The sequence below is a fragment of the Artibeus jamaicensis genome, unplaced genomic scaffold, assembly GCF_021234435.1.
Source record: "Artibeus jamaicensis isolate MK-2021 breed Jamaican fruit bat unplaced genomic scaffold, CSHL_Jam_final scaffold_1019, whole genome shotgun sequence".
NCBI classification, from domain to species: domain Eukaryota; kingdom Metazoa; phylum Chordata; class Mammalia; order Chiroptera; family Phyllostomidae; genus Artibeus; species Artibeus jamaicensis.
This window is the reverse complement of record NW_026522025.1, coordinates 8,152,474-8,179,480: the sequence shown is the minus strand read 5'-3', so window position 1 is coordinate 8,179,480 and position 27,007 is coordinate 8,152,474. Positions and strand designations below refer to the sequence as shown.

Genomic DNA, 27,007 nt, shown 5'->3' with positions numbered 1-27,007 from the left:
CATGAACTGAGTCTTCACGCCAGGCTGCTTGCTGGCCTCCCTTCCTCCCTTCCTTCTACCCTTTGCTTTTGACCTTCCTCTCTCTCTCCCTTTCTGCCTTACTTCCCAGATTTTATTTAATAATATGTGTTCTTTAGACTATGTATCAGAAGACCCAGGGAGCAGGGTATCTTAAAAATGCAGGTTTCCAGGCCTCTCCCAAGACCCAGAGATGTGGAATCTCTGGGGTGAGGCCTAAGACTGTCTCTTTAACAAGCTCTCCAGGTGATTCTTATCACATTCAAGTTTGAAAACTGCTCTGTGAGGCAACATAGATAAGAAAGGCTTTGAACAGGGGTAAAGGTTGATCTCATTTGTGTTTTAGAAAGATAGCTCTGTAGGCTGCACTGGGGTTGGGTGGGAGGCCCAGAGACTGGGCTGTGGGTGTCTCAGAGGCAGAAGGGAACATGTAGCTGGAGGTGGTGGAACAGAAGAGAAAAATCAGGTAAGTAGAAATTGGCGCCGAGCAGGGTACGGGGATGAAGGAGAGGGGGCTGTTCAGAGTCTCTCTGTGCTCTAACCCGGGGGTTAGGGGAAGTGGGGCCATTCACCCTGGAACAGTGAACTGTGGGCATCACCAACATTGCATTTCTTCCTTTAAATCCTCTATATCCAAGGGGTGATTTTAGAGTCCTATATTACAATGGCGTTATTTGATTATTCAGCAGATGGATAAAAAGTCCCGTAATTATTTCTTTTCCTCCTCCTCTTCCTGGTACTTCTGTTTTGAGTTTCTGGAGCTTTAATAAAAGGGGTTGATATTAACTGCTTGTCTTTCTAAATTCTGTTTCTGGTATGATTCATGTGCCAAGGGGAAACCATTAAGAAGGCATCTTTTTTTGTAACATGAGAGCAAAAGAAGGTGAATGATACCGAAGAGCTAAGAGACTTGACGGATTAAGAATATGTTGGCCAGAACTTTTGGTTGTTCCACTGGGAATCCTGGGTGACGTTGGCATCTCTGTTGCGAGAGATGGTTCGCATTCCATCATATCTGTACAGAATCCTATGTGATAAAAGGATGATATTTTCTTATCTCCCTTCACTTCCCCAGCCCCAACTCCAGTGAAGATTAGACGTGGGGATTGCCTGAGATAATTTGAGTAAAATCCTTGGCACTCAGTATAATCTATGCTTTTTTTTTCAGTTAAAGAGACCTGGCAGTTGTTATTAGCTTCACTGTTTATGCTCAGAGAAGTGAAGTGACTTGCCTGAGATCACACAGCTAAAATGAATATTTGGCTCCAAATCCTGGCCAGATGGACTCTAAGATTTGTGTGTTTTTAACTGCTGGGCAGGGGAGGGGTGAGTAGGGCGTCGAGACTTCAGTTGAACAGGCTGGGGATGGGGATGACTGGTCTTCCAGGGAGGAAGACCATACTAGTTTGAGAAGTGGAGGCAGCAGTCTGACCCCCTTTCCCGTGGAGGCCCTGCCCAGGCCACAGAATGCAGGGGCTGTGCTTGTCAGGGACCAAATGTAAATTCCCACTGATATTTGTTCAATAGCTCAGACACGCTAAGGTGAGCTGTCCTATAAATTATGGAACAGATTAACTGAGTTAGTCCTGAGGCATAAATAACAAAGACTCTCCACTCAGTGACAGGACACACAGGAATCGTGGCAGAAAAGGAGACCATCTTCCTTTTTCCGAACAAGGTTAACAGGGAGGAAAGGAGAGGATAAGGGGCCAGGTAGGAGGGAATTTCATGCAGGAGGGGTAACAGAGTGGAGGAAACTAGGCCCTTGGGAATGACCTCATCCATTCTTATGGCTTTGTCAAGGCAGAAGGTTGGTTCACTGTTAGACACAGGAACTTGGGGTGTCTGTGGGGCATGCGGTGGATGTGTCCAGAGAGCAGCTGAGCACATGGCTTACCACTCCACTGGGAAGCTATGGGAAACAGCTATCACTGCAGTATGTAATAATGTATAAGATGAGTGGTTGCTAAAACCATGGGTAAAAGCAGGTCGGAGATATCATGTAGAATGAGAAAATAAGAAAAAAATTGGTGAGGATAGAATATCAGAATTTAGTGCATAATAAAAAGATGATCTGGTCACAGAGACTGAGACACAAAGGTTAGAGCCAGAAGAAAAGGTTCTAGCAGAGCTCGGTGGGGACTGGAATCCTGGGGGAGGAGGAGGCGGTCACTACCAGACGCAGGGAAAGAAGACTGGGAGAGAGCAGAGAAAACAGACCTCACTGCTCTCTCCTCTGCCCGCCAGTCTCCTACTGGATGAGCCCAATCTAAAGTCAACCAGCAAGGGGATGAAGTGCACGGGGTCACATTCTCAGAGGTATGAGAATTCCTATATTCTGGGAATGAGAGTTTCAGGAAGGTAGGAATGCTCATGAAGCAGTGTCAGATGACGCTGAGGATCCTTCACTGGAAGTTTTTGATGACTTTGGAGCAAGGAGTTCCGTGGTATGGTTGGAGCCAAAGCTAAATTGCTGGGAGGAGAGAAAGCAGAGACTGTGAAATTAGATTATTTTAAGAGGTTTGATCAAGAAGGGAGTGAGGGCATGCGGAGAATATATTTTGTTTAATTTTCCAAGTGTGTCTAATTTCTTTTTGGCATCAGAACCACCTTCCAATGTTAGCGCGTCCCAGCTAGACTTTGTTTTTTTTTTCCAACTACGCTCATTATGTTGGTGATTCACCCACTATTATGGCATTTAATGCATTGATAGGGGGATGAATCCAGAACTTATACCTCCCACTCAGGTTTCTCCTAGACATCCCAAATTCAAGTCAAATTGGAACACTTGATTTTCCCTTCTTCTAAATCTGCTCTACCTGCACCCCCTCGTCTAAGTGGGAAGCATCTCCATCCTTTCTCTTGTTCTCTTCCAAAACCCCGGAATCATCCCTGGTTTCCCTTTTTCTCTTATCTCCCACTTCCAATAACTCAGGAAATCCTGTTGGCTCTACCTTCCTTATCCAGAATGCTATACCTTCTCTCCATCTCCAGTTCTGTCACCCTTGTCCAAGCCACCGTCCTTGCTGTCCTTGCTGGGGCTAGCTCTGCCTTTCCTTGTCCCCTTACCGTCTGTTCTCAGCATAGCAGCAAGAACGATCCTTGAGAAATGAAGGTCGGTTATGTTGCCTCTCTGCTTAAAACCTGACTGTGGACCCCAGTGGCCTCCAGAATCTGTCCCTGCTACCTTTTCTCTGACGTCACCTCCTAGTACCCTTGCCCACACTCAGCCCACTCCAGCCTCCGTGATCCCTGAGCTGTTCTTCAAAAACTCTGGAAAGCTCTCACCTTCGGGCTTTTGCCTGGCTCTCCCTTTTGCCTGGAATGTTCTCCCACCAGCTATTCACGTGGTTAACACCCTTACTTCCTTGAAATGTCTTCTCAAATGTCACCTTCTCAGTGAGTCCCCCTCCCACCCTGTTTAAAATCACACCCTCCACACTTCCCCTTTCCCACACTCGGGACCCACCTCATCTTCCCTCCTTTTTATTCATCAGGCTGTTTGCTGTAAGGAGCAGTTGGGACCACCCACATAAAGTGGAACTTTGCACCTTCTCGAGAGAAGCCCTGCAGTTTGGCTGGCACCCTGGGTGCGAGTGAAACAGGCGGGGCTGGGGGAGGCCCCTGTTGGCTGCTCAAGCTCTGCTTTTACACACAGCCTACGACCTCATTATCCACGCGCAGGAGCCCAGGCAATGGCCTGGGGTGCCAGGCAGCTGGTAAACTGGAGCACCTGTGAAGCAGCCAGGACGCTGAGGCCGAGCTGGCAGCAGCAGGAGGGGCCTGCCCTGCATTCCTGGTGTCATTGACAGGAGGGGTCTGGGGCCACCGAGCAGGTGCCGCTTCTCTCGTGGAGTGGGGTGTGTGGCAGCTTAGAGCTCACAGGAAGTTCCCAGCTTCCCCCTTCTACCCAGGAAGGTGCCCCTGTTTGGAGGACACAATGTCAGTTCAACAAACATTTGTGCTGGCACTGGACTGGGGGTGGCGAGAATGGGACTGACAAGGTCCCTTGCCTCAGGGAGCTCCTGTTTGGAGTAGCAGGAGGAGGAGAGCAGGTAGGTGAGTGGTTTCAGTTTCGTGTTCTCAGCTGGTGCCACGGTCAGGTGAGCACAGTCACTAGGAAACCCACGTGCAAAAACGATGCCTGTTTCAGACTTGGAGGGAAGGGAAGGCCTGGTGGCAGAAGTGACCTGTAAACTGAGTCTTAACTCGCCTGTTCATTAATTCCTTTGTTCAACCGGTGTCATCCACGTACAAAGAGGCTGTTTGTCAGGCTTAGGGGGAATAGTCGTGAGTCAAAAAAGGTTTCCTCTGATTCCAAGGAGCTTAGAATACAGGAGCGAAGACAGAGGTAACAAGTAAACTAAAAAATAAATGTAAAATTTAAAAGAATTCTTTTTGGTTAGAGGCCGTGAAGAAAAATTGCAAAAAGTGTAGCTGGTGTGTTTATGGGAGACACTCTCCAATCCCAAGGAAGTGAAGTTTAAATTGGGAGCTGCAGGGTGTCTGTGAAGCAGGCTTGTTCAAAACAGGATGGGGAACATTCGAGCCCAGCCCTGAGGCGGGAAGGGCCTGGGAATCAAAGGATAAGCCCCTACGTACCCTGGAGGAGGCAGTCCTGGCTTGGAGGGGTCCTGAGCAAGTAGGGTAGGCCCTTCCACATCTGACTCAAACCCACCCGTCCAGAGCCTCTAAGGACTCTATGTTCAAGCCCTGCTCAACGTCACACAACTCCTCAGGCCCTTGGCTCATAGTCCCATGGGTCCAATCCCACTTGTCCTTCAAGACTGTGCTCAAACATCACCCCCTCCATGGCTCTTCCGTAAAGCCTACAGTCCTGGAGGGCCACCCTCACCTCTGGGTTCCTGGCCTGGATGTGTACATTGTCTATACACATGCCCATCTTCCAAGCCAGGCTGCCAGGCCCTGAGACCTGGAGCTGGGTGGCCTCTGTGTGCAGAGCCCGTGGCTTAGACCAGGAAGGCTGTCAAACAATGTGCACAGAGAAGGGAGGAAAGCAGGAGGGGCAGAGGGAAGGAAAGAAAGTAGGGAGGGAGGAAGGAAGGAGCAAACTTAAAAAACAGGGTGGATATCCACTCTCACAAAGGATATATTCAGAAAAACTTGTGAATCTAGATATTTGCAAAAGTCAATTTAGAATACAGGGTGGGGCAAAAGCAGGTTTACAGTTGCGAGTATGTGAAACAGTTTATTCTTACACTCTTATTTATTAATTATGTATCATTTTCTATAAAAACAACTGTAAATCTTCTTTCGCCCCACCCTGTGTATTATTTCTACCACAGAACATTTCCTTTGTGAGGGCCACTGCTTTCCCAGTCTTCATTAATTTGTCTTCCCATCCATCACCCACACTAGCTCTTGGCTTTCTTTTTTAGAACTATGATTCACAGAGAAACCATTTTGGGGGTACACTTTTGGGATTCAGTTCATAAGCCTCACAAACCTCAAAAGCCGTGCTGAGATATGAATGCTGGGGTTCTCAAACCTACTCACTAGCAAAGCAAATGGCTCTCAAAAACAAAATTAATGATGCTGCAAAATGACAAATTACTACGTGTCACAGACCTCAGCGATCCCCAGAGAATACTGCAAACAGAGAATGTTGAAGTAGGAATGCTAATGACGACCACACTCACCTGGGAGGCGTGAGGGGGCCTCTGGGAAAGACTCAGCAACTAGTTTTTCTCTCCAGATGCTGCTCCGCGCCCTCACACGGGGCCACAGGGTTAGCTAAGTACGCGGTTACTAAGGAAACCCAACTTGTCAGTCCTGAGCCATATGGGAATAATGGTGATTTATTTAGGAAAAGCAAGGTTTGTCACTTTAAGCTTACTGCTACAAAATTGCTTTTTGATTACCTCCCTCCTTATTGCATTGTCTTGTCACAATAAACTACAGAAACAAGTGGCAAGGTTAATAATTATGGGCTTCGTTCTTGTCACTCTCGGGGCCCAGCAAGGTCACGACTACAGCCTGTGTGTGGCGGGCAGGCTCCTTCTTTAAACCCCTCCTCTGGAGAGGAGGGCTTTGCAGAGGGGCCAGGGCAAGCCAGCTGTTTCCAGGCCAATATTGCCCCTGACTTTCCATGGCCCCAGGGCACTTCTGGAGCCAAACCGAATGATATCTTTTCTCTGGTTGAAACCATCCGGTCCTTTCTTTGCCCATTCAAAGCTTACAGTTTGTACCCTCAGTCAAGACAGCTTAGTTCAGTGAGTAACTACCAGGTGCCCTGTGTAGTGCTGGGCCTTTAATAGCTCACCTCATTTTGCCCTCACAACCACCTGCAGGTCGGGTGTCATTCCTACACTTGGTTATGTTTTGCATTTCCTGCTGGCTGCATTTTCCTTGACTGGCTTCCCTGTGATTTTTCTGGCCACTGATATCTCTGGGCTCACAATCATTATAGCCAGGGAGGAAAGAGGCTCCCTAGCCCTGGTTAGAAACCCCCCAGTGAAGAATTCGGATTTGCTTGCCTTGGTCCAAGGGCCTATCTGTTCATGAATTACTTTAGTTAGGCAAGTAGAATTAAGACAAACATATCAGCTTCCATTCAAATTAATTGTTTAGAACAGTATCTGCAAACAGGGAGCTGCTGTTCCCACCAGAAAGGGGTTCTAGGATGCAAAACTATAGATGTTTATTACTGAGCCATATACTTTATATTTACGAGATATCTGACTAAACACGCCCCCCAAACTGTGTTTGCTGCCCACGTCCTGCCTCTCTGAATGACATCATCCTCTTTACAGTGCTCCTCACACCAGAGGTTTACGTGGCATCATGGATGACCCTTTCTCCGTCATGTTTACTGTCAGACTGGCCATCAAGTCCTACTGTTCTATTTCCAAAATGCTTCTTGGTTCCGTTCTCTCTTCTTCATCCCCACTGCTGCTCTCAGTTTGAGCCCCCGTCCCTTCGTCCCAATTGCCCGGCCTCCTACCTGGCCTCTTTGTCTCCAGTCTTTCTCCTGATACTGATAGTCAGGGTCCAGCTGGAAAACAGAATCTACTTTAGGTTTTCCTCTAGGTTATTTAAACAGGGGGAATGTGGTTCAGGGGAAAAAATCCAGTGGTAAAGGTTGTGTGTTTCCCATAGAGCACCCTTTTCCCAGTTTTTCTGGAGGACCTTGTTGTGTAGGGGGAGAGCTAGACAGTATGCAGACACAAGAGAACATGAAGAATCCCAGTAACGGGTGATCGGTCCACTTTGGACTGCTCAGCCTCCTCTCAACTTCCTTCCAGGGGGCGGGGTGGGTTCTGGGGAAACTTGCATGACACAGGACTGTGATGGTTTAGCAGCAGTGCTCATTAAGCATCCATGATTTGTTCAGTAATGATGCTCAGGGGAAGTGTCATTGGGCTGCTATGCATAGATTCTGCATCATGTCAGTAAGACCTATGTCCTCCAAAAGGGAGATTTAAAGTCCCCTTCCATGGAGACTGACAGTACAGATTATATAGGCAGAATGCAACATAAGCAGGAAATGAAGACTCAGGCCCAAATTCATAGAGACAGAGAGTAGCTACCTTCTGCAGCCTGTTGCCAGCAGCCAAGCCTCAAAGAGCTGAACTGGTCATAGATCGTATATCTCAGGACTGTACTTGGACTGCGTCCATAAGCAAAGCCTAGGCACAAGGAGGGCTGTGGAGGGATTAACAGGTTAGACAGTGTTTGGGAACTTTACAATGGTTTTCTTGCTTGATCTTCGCAACAGCCTGTGAGGACAGTATTGTAGGATCCAATTTTTTTTTAAATTTTAACTTTTTTATTGATTATGCCATTACATTTGTTCTATTCCCCCTCCACCCTGCATGCCCCTCCCCCACCATTCCCCCCTTTAGTTTATGACCACGTGTCTCAAGTTCTTTAGATTCTGTATTTCCCCTACTATTCTTACCCTCCCCCTATCTATTTTCTATCTACTGTCTATGCTACTTATTTTCTGTACCTTCTCCCACCTTCTCCTTTTCCCACTCCCCTGTTGCTAATCCTCCACATGATCTTCATTTCTATGATTCACTTCTGATCCAGCTGTCCTCTGAATTTGCTTTTGTTTTAGGTGTGGTTGTTGATAACTGTGAGTTTGCTCACAGTGAGTTCAACTTTTTTATCTTCTTTTTCTTAGGTAAGTCCCTTTAACATTTCATATAATAAGGGCTTGGTGATGATGAACTCCTTGAATTTGGTCTTATCTGAGAAGCACTTTATCTGTCCTTCCATTCTAAATGAAAACTTTGCTGGATAGAGCAATCTTGGTTGTAGGTCTTTGGTTTTCATGACTTGGAATACCTCTTTCCAGCCCCTTCTTGCCTGTAAGGTCTCTTTTGAGAAATCAGCTGACAGTCTGATGGGAACTCCTTTGTAGGTGACTGTCCCCTTAGCTCTTGCTGCTTCTAGGATTCTCTCCTTCATTTTAATCTTGGCTAATGTAATGATGATGTGCCTTGGTGTGTTCCTTCTTGGGTCCAACTTCTTTGGGACTCTCTGAGCTTCCTGGATTTCCTGGAAGTCTATTTCCTTTGCCAGATTGGGGAAATTCTCCTTTATTATTTGTTCAAATAAGTTTTCCACTGGTGGCTGTGCCTTTCCCCCTTCTGGTACCTCTATAATTTGGATGTTGGAGCGTTTAAAGATGTCCTGGAGGTTTCTAAGACTCTCCTCATTTCTTTTAATTCTTGTTTCTTCATTCTTTTCTGTTTGGCCAATATTTGCTTTCTTCTGGTCCACTCCCTTGATTTGAGTCCCAGACTCCTTTCCATTACTGTTGGTATCCTTTGCATTACCATTCATTTCAATTAGTTTAGCTTTCATATGTTTCTCTAATTTGTGACTAAAATCAACCAGTTCTGTGAGGATCCTGATCACCAGTGTTTTGAACTGTGCATCTGAAAATTTTGCTATTTCTTCATTGCTTAGAGTTATGGGCTCTGGGGCTTTGAGATCTTCTTGAGCCATTTTTTGTCTGTTTGCGCCCATTAAGTAAGAGGAGCGAAGCCTTAGTTGTTTACCAGGGCGGGGCCACCCAGGTCGCTGGTTTGTGACGCTGTGTGTGGGGGCGGGGTCAGAGAGGGAGCAATGGCGGTCCTCTCAGCTAGCTGAGTCCGTTCCCACCACTCCCCCCTCCTGTTTATCCAAGCAGAATTGTGGGAGCCTGCTGCCCTGCGCCGTACAGTCTCAATGCTTGCCTCTTCACTGGTTTATCTGCACGCAAATATGTGCACCTACCACAGACAGCCAGCCGCGCCTCTTCCCTGTGTGCGCCCGCAGCTAGCCCGCGATCCGATCCACGCCTTCAGCTGCTAGCGCGCCACCAGGTCAGCGATCTTTTTGGTCAACCGGCTTCGCTGCTGGCTTACCCGTTTAGCCGAGCATTTCATCCTTTTTTTTCCGGACTCCGTATTGTTGATTTTCTGTGTGGTCTGGTTGTAATTATCGTTGTTAAAAATAGTTGTTCTTAGATTTGGTTGTGTACGGAAGCAAGGTGGGTCCACCTACACCTCCATCTTGGCGGAAGTCCGGCGGATCCAATTTTTTAAGGGTGAGAAAATGTGGGGTTGCAGGTAGTTAGGTAACCTGCCTGGGGTCAGTGGCTGTCAAGAGGTGGAGTGAGGTTTGTGTCCAAGTCATCCTTCACCATTTCCTTATTGAGAAGGATGTAGAGACCAGTGCTGGTGCCCACTGAGTTTTCTATGTACACAAGTATACAATTCTCTTTTCAGGCAGGGGACTTATTTTCTTTTCAACTCATTCTTTTAGAGTAGTTTGAAAGTTCCAGAATGTGTTTAGAAAACCCTTCTTTAATAATGAATTCCTGGGTTAAGTGGATCTTACTTTTCTATTAAAAACAAAACGGTGTCTAGAGCATCAAAACCTTCCCTGCCCTAGAATGTGGGTTTACAATGTCTTCTGTCTTATCATGAATGCATCCAAATTAAAATAGCAACAACTTATGGAGCACTTGCTAGGTGCCAAGACTCAGTCCAAGTCCTAAATTCTTTGTATACATTTATTTATTTAACCCCAAAATCAACCTTAAGAGATAGACATTACTATTGTCACCATTATTTTTAGATGGGGAAACTGGGACACAGCCTGGTAATTTGTCCAATAGCACAGACTTGGGTTTGGATTGCGGTCAACATAGAGCCTGGGTTTGGATTGAGGTCATTTGTTTACAGAGTTTACAGAGTTCAGTGTTTAATTACCATTTCATTCTGCACGTCATTGCCTGATTTCTGGATTGGGAACAAGGGAGAGAACAAAAGGGGACAGGAAATTGTCATTCACTGGGCAGCTACTGGGTGCCAGCACTCTCCAAAGGATCTCACACATGTCATCTCCCTTTATTCTCCTAACCATGTGTTGCCTGTGCACTCTAACTTCCAGGAGAAGCTGGGGCACCTTCCCCCCGAATCTCACTTTTTGGCTAAGAGAGAAGATCTCTGATATGGCCAAGAACATGGCAGAGTTTCTTTAGGATGGAATGGGGAGTTTAGTGGGAGGAGTAAAGGGACTATAGACAAAATAAGTCTTGAGAAAAGGGGAAGTGCTCTGGCTTAGATAACCCTTCTTTGGGGCCTGAAATAGTTAGGAGCCCTTCAAGAAATAGCATTTAATCAAAGGGAATTAAATAGTAGAATTGAGTAGAACTATGGGCAGGGTTAGCCAGCAAGGGAATGTTGATGCATTCAGTGGCTAGTAACAGTATAAAGTCATTACTTCTCCTAGGCTGAAGGTGAAAGGGAAGAAGATGTTACTGGAGTCCAGGAAGTAGGGTCACCTGGCAGGAGTTAGAGCCCTAGTGGGGTTCAGACACTGCCAGACCCTCAGGGCTGAAATCTGGGGGCAGTGAGGAAGAACTACCCTCCTCTCTCTTCCCTTGTCCTGGATCATCCGCCCGTGACTTCTATTGATCAAACTCAACTGGTAGGTTAAGGATAGGGAGCCCTAGTGATGCTGTCCTTGTGGGTCAACCTCCTGGCAGAAGAGAGGCAGATAGTGAATCTGGGAGGGTACAATGCACCGATGGAAAAAACCACATGGGAATGGCCCATATGGCAAGCTTATGCCTGCCTCCAGTTGGGAGATCCTTTTTGTTCTTGTCTTCTCTTGGAGCCTAAGTAGGGTCAAGGAAGGATGAACTGACATGACATTCTGGTTAGGGGCTCAACTCTAATTTTTAGGAAGAAGTGCTGTCTTTTTTGGGCGTGGGTGTGGTGGACTTAGCAAGGTTCTTTCCACTGTGGAAATGATAAGACCTAGAAGTCTAAGACTGGGATGCAGTCAAGGAAAAGGCCAAAAGAGCCATTATTTGTCCAAATATCTGTCTGGCTTTTAAACTGAAGGAGCAAAAGAGGGTTTTCAGGCTTCATAAGGACAATCAGAGAGGGCTCTGGGGCTGAAGTCCTGGCCAGTAGAGACAGTGTGTTTTTACAGAAGGTGGCCTAGTCACCTTGGAACAGGGCAAAGGGGCATGATGGATAAGTAGAACTCACCATTCATTCTACCCTCCTTCTAGTATGCTTTTTTGTAGTGTTCTGAAAGGTATTAGTCAAGATTCCTTTCCCATACTCCCTTGCAGTTGGGGTTCTAGATGTCTTTGGAGTTCAGCCAATCAGATTGGCTTATGTGAGATGAGATTTAGAAGTGAGGGAGGCCTTGCTTCTACTATTTCTGCTGAAAATCATGTTTGCAAAAGCTTGATTTTTTTTCTGCAGAAGCAATAACAAAGGCTCTATTATTCATGAGCCAGCTCCTGGGTGTTTATATGCAGGCTGCCTGGCAGTCTGCAGTGATGGTGCAAGTTGCAGTAGGTACCATGCCGTTGTGCAGCTAACAGCAGCAGCAGCAGCAGTAGCCTCCTCATAGTGGCAGTTTCCTGATCATGGTGACTTCCTGACTATGTCCATGAACTTGGATTTGGAGCTGGTAGCTTCCAGATAGTAATAGAGGCAGCAACTTTCTCTGAGTCTATGCCATGGCTTTGGGAGGTGGTTTTTTTTCCCTAAAAATTCAATGCTGAGCTTGTTCTCAGCCCTCAATAGCCCTGCTTGGGCATTTAGTCATTATAATAAAATTCAATTTCTGCTTCAACTCGCTAGGGTGGGTATTTTCCTCTGAAGCCAAACATTGAACAGAAAAGGTGGCCACAGTAGTAATAATAATAATAATAATAATAATAATAATAATAGCTATCATTAAGTGCTTATTATGTGCTGTGTGCTCTAAGCACTTTACATGAATTATTTTATTCATTTAATTCTCACGACAATCCTATGTCCTGGGTGTGATAGCGATCCTCGTGTTATAGGCGAGAAATGTGACATCTACAGAGATCCAGTGACTTGCCCACATTGCCAGATTCTAGGTGGTGAGACTAGGTATGCAATGAATTCTGGTTCCAGGGCCTGAGCTATTGAACCTTTCCATGAGGCAGATAGGCTGAGGCTTCTGGGATTGCAGATCCTGGCATCATCTTTTTTGAAGACATAATTAATCTAACCCAAAGAGAAAACAGAGGACTAGAGACACTGTATTTGGCCCAAGGCATTGTGGATAGTCAGTGGCCAAATGGAATTCAAACACTTCTCCCTGATGTCAAATCTACGCTATTGTCCACTTCACAGGTAGCTCCTGCCGCCCTGCCACAGCCCCGCAAATCTGGGACAATGGCTCTCATATCTCAGGGACTTAAACATGCCGGGCACTTTCAGCTGTACCTCTGTGAGCTCTCTCTTTACCTGGATCACCCTTCCCCAGTTTGTGAATGCCCCTCTGTGAGTCTGTCACTGAGGACGGATCACAGAGCTCTCTGTGTGGTCTGACAAGCACAGCACAGACCCCAGCATGAAGGCTCTTAATCTCAGTCAGACTCTTAAAGTTGAGAGGAGCAAATTTCTCTCCTGCCACCATTTTCCCCTAAATCCTTTCCCAGTGGGACTGGTTCACTTTGCCTTTGAAGAAGACGTGACATATATATTTCTGCACAAATTAAGAGCATTTTTTTTTTGGCTTTTGCCAGGACATTTCAACCAGGCTGGTGTGTTTAGTCTTCCTTCCACTCCAGAGCTAGAGTGGACTTTTGAGGAATTATTTATGGGCAGAATGCTAATTACTTTACTACAAATATGTAAATACTTTGAGAATAAATTCATCACAATATATTAGGCATCACATTGTAATTAAGCTCAATTAGGTATTATTAGCGGTATTAATGTCATGTTGCTTGTGCTTGTTCCTAATGAATATATTAACCCAGCCCTGCTGCCACCATCCATGTGGGTGCATTATGATGACGACGATAATAGACACATAATTAAAGTGTTATTTCTTTGCTTGCAAATTGTGGAGAAGAATGCCAGTGTCTTTGGAATCTGAGTGATTGGCCTGATTGGACACATCAGATGTGGCCTGAGGATTATGTGTTCGAAATAAGGGTTAATATCTTGGCATCTTAGTTTATAGATCTTGAAAGAGAGATTTCTGGTTTCCTTTCATGGATTAGGGTAAATGCAACAGCAATAGGGTGTGTTACAGGGAGCCACCAGGAACTTGTTTGGAATATCAGGGTGTTGAGTTTATTGTTCCAAATCTCAGCAGAGGAGAAGAGCCCAAGTCTGAACCTGCAAACAGGTGAGGGGCAAAGGTGAGATCCGATGTCAGTCTGCAAGGAGTGGTAGATGTGATGAACTCTGAAATTTTTTGACAAGGGTTATTCGAATGTTAAAAGTAGAAGATATCTTAGAATTCATTTGCTGCCTTTATTTTACTAGTAAAATAACTCACCTGGGGTATCAGGCAGGGCTTAGAGGGTAAAAATACTCTAGGTATGTCTTTCAGCACAGAAAGTGCTTCTAAACAGGAAAGGACCCAGGAGCTGCATGGGACAGAGAGGCATGCTAGAGACTGCTGAAGGCAGAGAGCTGCCACTTTCCTTAGTGCTAGAGGGCCAACAGGAGGAGGTAGAGTTATCAGAAGTGAGAAGCCACCTGGTAGGAACTAGAACCTTAGGACCCTGGGAACCTTAGACCCTTAGAATCTTGGAACCCAGCAAGATCTGGAACTGTAGTGGACACACAGCAGCTACAGGAAACAGCCCTCAAGGCAGAGCTAGAGAGAAAGAATAGCCTGGGTTTCCCGTTCTCTAACCCTCTTGTCTTCTGCCAGCATTACCTTTAGTGAGCATCATCTTTAGCGAGCATCTCAATGGCTACACCTATGGGGAAGCCAGTACTTAAAGGAGCCTGAAACATAGTTCCTGACATACAGAAAGAAGCAGAGAGAAGACCAGGGAGGGGATCTCAGAGGACAAAGGCAGAACTGGCTTTCAACACATTGTTTTGCATTGAAAAGAGAGTGTGATTTATTCATCAGAAGAGGGAAATGATGGCAATGAAGATGACTTGAAAATATTTGCACATTTCTCATCACATTTTATGAGAAAATTTACTAAGACTTTTCTCATAGAATAGTTCATCTAGTCCTTACAAATTTTGTGAGATAGACAATATAAGTCCTATTTTATAGAAGAGGAAACAGAAGCTAAGGGGGGCTGAGTCTCACAGTTTCACACCTGGTAAATAGCAGAGGAGAATTGGACCCCAGATACATCTTACTTCAAACCCGAGGAGCTCGTGAAAGGGTTAGAGGAGATGCAGAAACCCAGGTCCCCCCCCCCCACCCAATTGGCACAAGCACAGGGTTGGAAACAGAGCCAGGGAAGACCAGCCCACACTGCACACTGCTGCTCCGCCAGAGGACGCTCCCTCCATGGCTGGTGAGCTTCTCTCTATGGAGGGCTGCTGGACAACTTTGTAGGACTCACCCTAGCCCTGTCTCCACACACATTGCAATTTTCAAGGGATGTTCAAAGAATTACATTTCATTTTTCAAACCACCCCTAGAGGTAGTGAGGGACAAATGGTGAAACAGAGTCACAGAAGTGACTTCACTTGGAGCTCATTGCTTACCATCCCCAAAGCGACTCATGCTTCAGCCAAACTTAGTTGTACTCTCCGAACAAATAACACCAGTCATGACTTTGCATCTGCCATTTTCTCTGCCTGGAATAATCTCCTTCCTCAAATAACTTTTTCAGGTTAGGTTAGTTGGTTTCTCCTCTAGCTCCCATAATGATTTGTTCTTGCCTCTGTTGTTTTGCTGTGCAGTTTACTTGCTTACTTATCCATCTCTAGGAGACTCTGGTAGACTGTGAGCTCCTGAATGACAAAGACTAGGTCTTAGGCGTTTCTGTCTCCCTACATTGTGTTGAATAAATGAATGAATGCGTGCATGTGTAACTGAGACTGAAACCCAGTTCTGCAGGGTCCTTCTTGTTAGTGGTCTCTACTGAAGTAGCACTTTTGCAAGCAGAGGAGGAAGCTGTTGACCAAGAAGCTGATATAATGGGCTTGTACAAAGCTCTAAGCCATCTTTTCCTTCCTTTTTAACAAGAGAGATAATGCAAGGAATTAAGTTCTCTTCCTGAGGCTTTAGTTTTTGCTGAATTAGCGATTCCTGATCAATTAGACTAAAGGGCTTTTGTGAATGTGCCAAATTTTTTTTTAAATTTATTTTGTAGCAAAGCTCTTAGGGAGAGTAAGAGAGCAAGGAAGTGGCAGAGGGTCTCAGGCACTCATGAGAGATTGGCAGGATCACAGTGCCATGCAGGGGATGGGGTTGGGATAGGAGAGGGGGTGGGGTTTGAGGGTGGGCTCAGCCAGAACTGAGTGTTCCCCTTCCAAGAGGGTATAGAGCCAGCCCTAAGATGAGCAGGCATTGAGGCAATCATGACAGTTTTATAGTGGGAGGGACTGCAGCACAAACACTGTTCTCTCATTTTCTGGTTGAGGAAATTGAGGCCTAAAGAAGCAGAGGAATTCATCCAAGGTGACAGTGATTCAGTGTCTGAGCAGAGACTCCATTCCCTGTTGCCCCTCCTTAGTGTTTACCTGCATGCAGGCTTCTGGGCCAAGTGGGACCTGTGCCCAGGATCCATTTATTCTCTCTCGCAGCAGCAACCTGATTTTCCTCTAGTGAACAGAATCTTCTGTACTGGGTACTATCTTAGTGGGTCCTTCTATCGAAGTGCCCTCCCAACCCCTACCTACCCTCAGCCAAGGGGCTAGAAAGTGAGTCAGACTTAAGCAATTAGATTCTCTTTCCCTGGAATTGGGAGTGTTGTGCCATGGAGACTAAAAATAATTTGATGGATGCATCCAGGAGGCAGGGACCACCTTTGCCTCTTGCCCCCTACGTCTGCCCTGGGTCTGTTGCTTCAGCTTCTCCCTGGAGCCTGTGAGTATGCTCATATCCTTCCTTTTGGTTAAGTTAAGCAGACCTGATTTTTACTGGTTGCTGCTGAATGGTTCACTTTCCTAGCCAGTGCAGTTACGAACTGCCAGAAAGCAGGGAGAGGAAGGACAGCCCTGGCGTGTGCGTGGCCTGTTACTAATGCCGTCAAAGAGATGTAGTGTGTGAGCTAACAGGAAATTTGCATTAAACGTGTACAAAGAAACAGATAAAATTTATTTTGAAAATAAATTTTATTTAACTTAATATATACAAAAGATTATCACTTCAATATGTAACCAGTATAAAAATTGAGATGCTTTACATTCTTTTTTATGCTCTTTGAAATCCTGCATATATTTTATACTTTTACATTTTAATTTGGATGCTAAATTTTCATCAGAAATACTTTATATGTATTAAGATTTCATAAAACAGACATTTGAAAAATATTCCACGTTATGAATACTTGGAAGTTTTCCAATAACTGAATTGCATATTCATTTTAAAATTTAAATGTAATTCAACTAAAATTGAAGATTTGGTTTCTTAGTCACACCGACCACATCACAAGTGCTCACAGCCATTTGCAGCTGGTGGCCAGTCTAAGGAAGAGCATAGGCCTTTGTAAAGTTACTACACCCTGATCACACCAGGTGTCTCATTAAAGTCTCCCACTGTGAGGGGAGAATGGTTACTTTTAAACAATGCTATCATCATCATCATCATCTTCACCAGCAGCAGCAGCATTATCATACCCATCTCCAGATGGAGATTCAAAGAGATTAAATAAACTGCCCAGTAACAGAGTTTAGCTGAGTTAGGTTCAGAACTTGAGCCCCAGTCTGTGTGACTAGCAGTACCAGCCCAGAGTCTCTTAGGTTACCCACAGAGGGATGGCCAAGGATCGGAGTACAGCTGAGGCTCTGGCGCCAATATGCTGTGGGACCTGGGACACACTCCTGGCTCCTCTGAGAAGCCAATTCCCTGTCTGTAAAACAAAAGGGTGGGACCCCATCCCTGCTGACTCCACCCTGCTATAGTACCCTACCCCTCGCTGAGGGCACAGGAGCTTATCATGTGCTACACACCGTTGTAAACACTTTACTCATATTTCCTCATTTGTTCCTCAAAATAAAACTATGAGGAGGGGTTCTAATCATACTCCCATTTAATAGATTAAGAAGCCTAGGGAGTTGCCCAAATTCAGCAAAGAGTTGGTGGCAGAGCTAAGATTAGGATCCAGGCTACCTGGCTGGGGGGCAGGTGCTTTGTCAGCAGGCAACACGGGCTCCGAACTGGAGACTCAGTGAGGGCAGGGATTCTGTTTGTCCCCTGCTGTGATCCTACTGCCTGGCACACAGCTGTGTGCTCAACTAGTAATTGCTGGGTGATTAAGTTAAGGAACAGGCGGGGAGGAAGAGCCGGCCCAGTGTGCAAGTGTAGTTCTCGAATGTTTTGGTCTTTTGGGTGTTTCACAAATGCAAGTAGTTATTGGGATTCTAAATAAACAAATTCCTGAATGCATTCGTCTTTTCAGATAAAGTAGAGATATGACTTCTGCATCTGCTTTCTTCACCTCTGTCTCTTCTCCTCCATGCACATGGACCCTGAAGGGAGCCGGAGACAGTTTGAAAGCCCAGTGAAGCCTGCACCTAAGTGGGAAATTGTTTTTTTTTCTTTTACTGAGACCTAGGTAAAGAAAATCATAAAGGTGACGCCAAGGAGCGCAACCCACACAGCCTTGACACAATTTTTTTTATCCAAATATTTTCTGCTGTTGACATTTTAAGTATTTTCAGACACCCTTTTCCACAGCCTATATCTTTGGCTATAAATAGGTAAATGTTTTACCCTACTATGGAACAGGGCTAAACTTGAAAGAACTCTTTTCTTTTCTAGACTTGTCATATTTGCTGTGTGACCTTGGTTAAGTTTCCTTGCTTCTTTGGTACTCTATTCATTTTTAAAATGAAAGGGAAAGCTAAGAGGTTTTTCAGTTTGTGATCCTCCATAATTCTATAGAATTACAGCTAGTCACAGAAAGTAAACAATTTTGTTTGCACACAGTTCTTTGGCTATTTCATTCATTCATTCAAGCAACATGGAACACTTACTCTGTACCAGGCAGCATTCTAAGCATTAAGAATGTGGGAATGAAAACAAAACAAACCAAAACAAAACACAGTTCTTGCCCACAACTGCTCCTAGTCTCGAAGGGGAGACTGAGAAGAAAACAGAATTATGACACAGCGGGGTGAGTTTTCTGCTAGAAGATGCTAAAAAACTCAACTCAGTTCTGGGGTCAGGGAAATATCTCAGGGGATGATGACATGCGAGCTGCTCCTGAAGGCTGAGTGTGAGTTAGGGAAGTTGTGAAAGGAAAGCACTTCAGGCAGTGGGTAACATGCACAAACATGGGGAGAAATGAGATTCCAGAATCCGCATGGATAGTTCAGAATGGCTGGAGTGCAGGGGCATATGGCAGGCATCTGGAGGTGAGGTCAGGATGGGGAGCACAGGCCAGATCACCAAGGCTCAGTGTGCTGAACAAAGGTGCTTGGACTCAGCAATAAGCAGGCACTGAAAAGTTGTAAGTGAGGAAGTGACGTCAGTTTGCATCCTGGGATTCCTACAAAGCAGATTGTGACCCATAGAACGTCTCAAGAAGCCAAAAGACTAGCTGTAAAGATAGAGGAGGGGAGAGAGGACAATTTCCAAAGTGAGAAAGAAGCAATGAATTGGAGGGGTCGAGGAAGATTTGAGAGGTAATGTCTGTGGGATGTGGGGATGAGAACATCAGGTTTAGGTACGGGCCATTGGGTGGACAATAGTATTTTCCACTCGGGGAGGAAGGTGATTTTAGAGGTCCTACGATTCCATAATGTCTATAGACAGGTTCTTAGCAGCTCTGACTCTCTTCTGTTTAGGGGGTGTTTCCATTCCATTTAGCTTCAGAATATGTTCTATATTAAATACCGTCAGTATAATTACAGAATGCGATACACTGTAATTATGCTCTGTAATTACATTTTCTTCCATTAGCTGGATGGCATTCCGCTCACACAGACCCCAGCACCCTGGACTGTAGGCATGGCGGGGACTGCAGAGGCCCTTGGAGCAGATGCACATCTCTCTCTGCCTTTGTCAAGTGATACACTGGGGGTCACAAGGAGGCAGTGCAGTGGAATGGTTAAGAACATGGGCTTTGGAAGCAGACCGACTGCCCAGGTTTGAATGACATTATCACTTCTTAGCTGTGGGGTTAGGCAAGTTAGTTAATGTTTTTGTGCCTCAGTTTCTCTGTTTTTATAAAGGAGAGAATGGATCCTACCTCACAGAGTTATTTTTAAGAATAAATGAGATAATGAGTGATAATTACCTAGCATGGTGCCTGTCAAATTTAAGCCCTCAATGAAAGATTATCCTGATGGGAAGTGATGACAAAGGTGGGACCCCACACATCTTCAGACTCCTGGACTTTCTTGCCTCCATTGACACAGGGGAGGTTTTGATGTGCCAAGTGCTAAGCAATCCGGAATGATGTTATCACATCATAGAAACATAAAATGTTCCTAAAACTCACCTAATCCTCTCCTCCCTGCCTTCATTTTATAAATGAGTAAACTGAAGTCCAGAAAGGATGGTTGACTTGTCCCATAGATCATTAGTCTCAGAGATGTTCTGAACTTGGAATCCAGGTTTCTTTACTTTTTGATTAGCACTGGTCATGGAAGCTTTAACTTACTTAAATGTGTGTCTATGTTTTACAAAGCATACACTCTTTTTTAAAACATTTGAATAGCATTTAACATTTTATATTTTTAAGACTATTTTTCAGAGTAGCTTTAGGTTTACAGCAAAACTGAGAGGAAGGTACAGTGATTTCCTATATACCCCTCTGACCACACATGCCTCTGCAGATATCAATATTACTCACCAAAATGCTCCTTTTTTTTCAACCAAAGATGAACGTACATTGACACATCATAATTGCCTGAATTGCATAGTTTACCTTAGGGTTCAGCCTTGGTGTTGTACATTTATGGGTTTGGACAAATGCGTGCTGACAAACATCTGTCACTCTAATACCATGCGGAGCACTTTCATGGCCCCCCCCCCACTGCACTGTGTTCTTCTGTCTCTTCCCCTTTTCCTTGCTTCTTGTTAGAACTTCTGATCTTTTTATGTCTCCACAGTTTTGCCTTTTCTGCAATGTCAGATAGTTGGAATCACACAGGATGTAGCCTTTCTAGATTGACCTTTATTGTTTAGTAATACATACTTAAGTGTCACCCATGTCTTTTCATGGCTTCATAATTCATTTATTTTTGGCACTGAATAATATTTAATTGTCTGGGTGCACAACAGTTTATTTAGCCATTTTCCTACTAAAGTACCTCTCGGTTGCTTCCAAGTTTTGGCAGTTATGAATATGTAACATTCATTCTTGTGGTCTATCCTTAAGTGGCTCTAATCAATCCTACCCTTATTTTGGATGTGAAGTGAAGAAGTATAGAAATGGAGTCTACAGTAAGTGGGCTTTCTAAAGATACCCATTTAGGAAATATTAGATCTGGAGTTTGCATCCCCACATCTAGTGCTCTTCCTTCATATCCTTTTTCTTTTTCTGCACAAACATTTGTTGAGCATCTGCTCCATAGTGGATACTCTAACACTCACTGTGGGGATAGAAACCTATCTGCCTGCAAGTAGTTTTCAACCTCCCAGATGCTAAGTAGGATTTCTGAGTAAGTACCAGTGCTAACATGGAAAGTAGGATGCAAAAAATGCCAGCTGGCTGCTGCACACCTGAGTGCTTCATGAGATGATTGTGGAAGAGTTGGTCACTGTGCCAAGCTATGATAAAGGGGTTTGAGAGTGATTTAGTCAGAACCCTTTTTGTTTTGAAGTGACCAAAACCTATTGCAAAGGAGTTTTAAGAAGAAGGAGAGAATTTATTGGCTCACTTAACTGGGAAGTCCGGGAATGAGGGTGGTTCTTGGCAGGTCTCCATCTAGAGGCTCCAATGATACGATCTTGCCTCTGCCTCTCTTGCTGTCTTGAGGCTCTGCCTTTCCCTGGTTGGCATTATTCCTCAGAAGGATTCCTTTTGAGGGGAAGGCAGAATGATTTTGCAGGCCCAAACTTGGGTCTTCCTAGCTGAGCAACACCCAGGACATGAGGACTCTGGATAGCTTGGCTTGGTTTACGTGTCCATCCCTTGAAACCTATGTCCAGAGAGTATGTTATTCTTTGAGGGACGTTGTCTGGAGGTGGCATCAGATTAAGGTGAACCCACCTGAATCACGTGAAATGAGTGCCCCATAAGAAAGAGGGGTTAGTTAGTAAGCGATTGTATGAAGTCCTAAGAAAATTAAAACCCCAAATGCCTACTCTAGGTAACATTCCTGGGAAGAGAAATGGCATAAGTGAAGACCTAGAAGTAGAAATGCATATTCTTGTTGATAGACATGTGACTAGTAGAGAAGTGAGAGATAAAATTGCAAAAGTAAGTTGGGGCCAAACTGTAGAAATCTTTAAGTGCCATGCCAGGGATCCATATGTAGAAAGGATTTTTTTTCACCCATCCAAGTACTAACCAGGCCCAACCCTGCTTAGCTTCCAAGATCAGACGAGATCGGGTGCGTTCAGGGTGGTATGGCTGTAGACAGGATTTTTTTCATAATGGAGCTCTCTGAAAAGTGAATGGTTAGCTCACATCCCTGCCATGCCTTCTCTGTGCCAGGAGCACTGAACTCATCATTCTCTGAATACTCCAGGCTTTCTGTTCATGCAAGACTGTGTCTGCTGTTCCATTGCCTTGTCTTGAAATAATCTTCTCTTTTTTCGATTGGACAAACCACTGGTTGGCTGTAATGTCTCACTTAGAAGTGACTGCTTCTAGTTAGAAGCCTGTCGTTGGAAGCCTGTCATGGCCACCCACCATGCCCAATAGATTAGATGTTCCCACTGCTTTCTGTACACATACCTCATTGTACTGTAGATGCCTGTTTACTTTATCTATGTCTCTTGTTCTCATGTATTCAGTGCTTACAATGTGCCAAGTTGGTAGTATTCTTATCTTCACTTTATACACAGGGAGATTGAGGCAAAGAGAAGCTAAGGAATTGCCTGAAGTTATACAGCAAGTGAGTAAGTGATTTTTGAACTGGAATTTGAACCCAGGCAGTCTGCTTTTAGACCTTTCTCCTAACCACTGCTGTTTGAGCATGTGCTATTCAGGATTGTATGTATAAGCTTAACACCTTCCATAGCCAGTAAATATCTGTTGTTGAATTCAGCAGTCCCCAGCTTTTTTGGCACTAGGGACCAGTTTCATGGAAGAAAATTTTCCCATGAACTGAGGGTGGGAGGGATGATTTGGGGAAGATGCATTACATTCAAGCTTACCTTCAGCTGTATGGCCCAGTTCCTAACAGGCCTAGACTGGTACCATCTATGGCCCAGAGTTTTTTATGCATTTATTAATATTTATTTATTTTTTATTGATGTTTGAGTATAGTTGTCTCCATTTTAACCCCACCACTCCCCCTACCCCCACCATCCCCATCTCCCACCCTTGATCCTACCCCCTTTTGGTTTTATCCATGTGTCCTTTATAGATGTTCCTTGATGACCCTTTCCCCTTTTCCCAATATTATCCTCTCTCATCTCCACTCTGGTTACTGTCAGTTGGTTTTTAATTTCAATGTCTTTTGTTCTATTTTGCTCGCTTGTTTGTTTTGTTCATTAGGGTCCACTTATAGGTGAGATCATGTGGTATCTGTCTTTCACTAACTGGCTTATTTCACTTAGCATAATGCTCTCCAAATCTATCCATACTGTCATGAAAGGTAGGAGCTCCTTCTTTCTTTCTGCTGTGTAGTATTCCATCATGTAAATGTACCATAGTTTTTTGATCCACTCATTTACCTATGGGTATTTAGGTTGCATCTAACATTTGGCTATCATAAATTGTGCTGCTATGAACATTGGGGTGCATAGGTTCTTTTGAATTGGTGTTTCAGGATTCTTAGGGTATAGTCCCAGCAGTGGAATTGCCAGGTCAAAAGGCAGTTCCATTTTTTAGTTTTCTGAGGAAATTCCATACTGTTTTCTCCAGTGGCTGCTCTGATCTGCATTCCCCACAGTGCACTAGGGTTCCCTTTTCTCCACATCTATGCCAGGACTTGTTATTTGTTGATTTACTAATGATAGCCATTCTGATTGGTGTAAAATGGTATCTCATTGTGGTTTTAATTTGCATCTCTCTGATGGCTTGTGATGCTGTGCATCTTTTCATATGTCTCTGGCCCAGAGGTTTTACCTAAATCTCTGGTTTAGACAAAAGAAGGCAAGTAAATGAAAGAATGAATGGAACTTCCGGACAAGATGGAGGCATGGGTGGACACACTGTGACTCCTTGCACAACCAAAAGAATGATGACAACAAATTTAAAAACAAAAACAACCAGAACAGACAGAAAACTGAACTATATGGAAGTCTGATAACTAAGGAGTTAAAGAAGAAACATTTATCCAGACTAGTAAAAGGGGTGGAGACAGGCAGCTGGGTAGAGAGGACTTGTGGCAAGGCAGTGGCTAGAGGACCGGGGTGGGCCAAATGGCGGCTGGTGGACAAGGTGAGGTGGCGGCTTGTGGACCAGGTGGTCCCATATTCACATGCAGATAAACTGGTAGGAGCAACTGGGAATTGAGACAGACTGAGCAACCCAGGGTTCTAGTACGGGAAAATAAAGCCTCAAACCACTGATTGAAAATACCTGTGGGGGTTGTGGTGGCAGGGCAAACTCCCAGCCTCACAGGAGAGTTCTTTGGAGAGATCTGCAGGGTCCTAGAACATATACAAGCCTACCTGCCTGGGACTCAGCACCCAAAGAACCCAATTTGATTGTGGGCATCAGGGTAAGTGACTGAAAACAAGCAAAGAGCAGAGCAAGTGGCACTGTTCCCTCTCTGACCCCCCCATCACATACAGTGTCACAATGCAGTAAAGTGGGTTGCCCTGCCCTGGTGAATACCTAAGGCTCCACCCCTCACTATGTAACAGGTGCATCAAGACAAAAAAAAAAATGGGCCAAATGAAAGAACAGGTCAAAGCTCCAGAAAAAATATAACTAAGCAATGAAGAGATAGCCAACCTATCAGATGCAGAGTTCAAAACACTGGTAAACAGGATGCTCACAGAATTGGCTGAATATGGTCTCAAATTAAATGAAAAAAATGAAGGGTATGCTAAATGAAATAAAGGAAAATGTACAGGGAACCAACAGTGATGTGAAGAAAACCAGGACTCAAATCAATGGTGTGGGCCAGAAGGGAAAAAGAAACATTCAACCAGAACAGAGTGAAGAAACAAGAATTCAAAATAATGAGGAGAGGCTTAGGAACCTCCAGGACATCTTTAAATGTTCCAACAGTCAAATCTTAGGGATGTCAGAAGGAGAAGAGAAAGAGCAAGAAATTGAAAACTTCTCTGAACAAATAATGAAGGAGAACTTCCCCAATCTGGCACAGGAAGTAGACTTCCAGGAAGTCCAGGAGGGTCAGAGAGTCCCAAAGAGAGTATGAATCCTGCCTCTAACAGGAACCTCATCTGGAAATAGGCCCACTAATACCGGCTCGGCATATTTCCAGCCTCTTCATGAGGATGAAATGATATGATGGACAATGTGCTTTGAAGATACAAAGCACAGTTTGTGTGGAGGAACTGTGTGCTTTGGGTGGTGGGGGTAGTCTGTTCAGATCCCACTGCTTTCGCTGCCCTTCCTGGATCCTCCAGGAAGAGAATAGGATGGGGGAAGGCAAGAGAAAGGGCTGCGTGAGGAGGAAGGAGCAATTCCCCAGAATCGTAAATTCTATCTCAGGACCTTAACAGACTGTAAAATTGTTGTCTGAAGACTGGAAGAGATTTATCGAAAAATAAAAACTCTCCTCCCAGTGGCAGAAAGCGTCCTTAAAGATCTAACGTGTGATTTCATAATGCTGCATGGCGTCTTTTCAATTCCTTCACAGGGCCCGTGGGCCCAGAGCTCAGCATGCTGTTGAAGTGGAGAGGCAGCTGAGACTTAGGAGAACAGAAGACCAATTACTCTTGCCCCGAGATAAAGGAATTCCAGAGACCTGAAGTTGCAGGAGCATATTTGAAATTCTAATCAAATGAGGGTTTTTGTGGGGGAGGGTGCTGGTGTGGGAATAGAGATGGTGTGTGCGAAGCACAGGTTCCCAAGTTATCTGTGGGAGTGGCTCCCAAAGACTCTGCCATCAAACCAGTATTTCCCTGCCTGGAATTTCCCACCATGTGGGTTTCCTTGTGGGCAGCTGGAGGCAAACCTGGGAAAGAGAAGTGAAATTTCAAATCTCCCAGATCTCTTGACTGAGCAACCCCACTGAGGGTTGCCAAAACCTTGGCTGGAGCTCAGAGACCCTGGCCTCCCTGTGTGCCTTTTAAAACTGAGAACTTCTGGATGCAAGGTCTGGAAGGAACCTTGTTGCTCACATAAACCCCTGGCATGAAAAATGAGATTTAGGGAGAAGGACTGCCTGAAAGCCATGTATCTAAGAATAGAATCCCAGGACCTTTGTCCAAAAACTTAGAGGTCATCAGTTTAATACCTCTCTCTTTAAGAAATCACTGCATTACCTACCCCCAGATAAATGATAGTCTGCCTTCCAAGTGGATGCAGATGGCAACAGAGAGTGGCCATCTCACGAGATAAGCCATTGCATTTTCAGGCAGCTGTGCTGGTTGGAAAGGTCTCCCTTGCGTAAAGCAGAACATGGTCTCTGCACAACAGCCAGCGCAGAGAGGGGTGCCTAGATTTTCTTCTGGGCAGAGGTGCTCTGTCACCTCTGCAGATCCCTTCAGCTCTCCGAGGCTTAATTTTCTCATCGGTGCAAAGGGGATTCTGACATAAATACCCCCCAGGGGTGTTGTGAGAACTCAGTGACACTTTTTAGAAAACGTTTAGCTTAAAACAGACCAGATGCTCAACAAATGCTAGTAGTATCATCTGTAAACTGGGGATACTTACAGAACAGAGTTTCTGTGGCTGTCACATGAGATACTTACGTAAAGCACCGAGGAGATGCTTCACGGAGGAGGCAACTGAGAAGCAGGTTTCCTTTCTCAGCACTGCCCATCTTTTCCTGGGATTGACTTTGTGCATGGCTTAGCTCCCCTATTACCTTTAAGTTTCTTAAAGGCGGGGTTCATGCCTAATTCTTCTGCACTTCTTCCAGGATTTGGCTTTTAGAGGAGCTTCTGTGTGTGTTGAATGAATGCAGGAAGTTCATGTGTAAACTGCTTCAGTCCCAGAGCCCACATCACCTCTGCACAAGGTCACACTCACCACAGTATAGGTCAGAGGCTCCGGGGTGTAGAATCTCTAGTCTGCACCTGTAGCACCCACAGCGACACTTCTCAAAACTCCTTTTCCTCCTTGTCAAGTGCCCACTCCTTTCATTTTTCCGAAGCCAAAATTTTTAAATACCTCAGTTTGTGTTTTTTTTCTTTCTTGCCTTGTCCTTGCTTCTCATTATAATATAAATTGATACCCTCTTTTGTTTCTCTTCTGCTTCTCATTAACCAGATTTTCCACTTATTCATTCCCTTACTAAATATTTTGACAGGCACTGCTCTGAATACTAGG

General features: G+C 44.8%; 1 protein-coding gene across 1 annotated transcript in view; it reads left to right on the top strand.

The window, feature by feature from the left end:
- The first annotated feature begins 405 nt into the window (after window positions 1-405).
- Window positions 406-27,007, top strand: part of DAB1 (DAB adaptor protein 1) — a 1,235,135-nt gene continuing 1,208,533 nt past the window's right edge. Inside the window, exon 1 of the mRNA XM_037148509.2 lies at window positions 406-484. The gene's annotated coding sequence lies outside the window, so the exon portion shown is untranslated. The remainder of the gene's footprint in view (window positions 485-27,007) is intronic.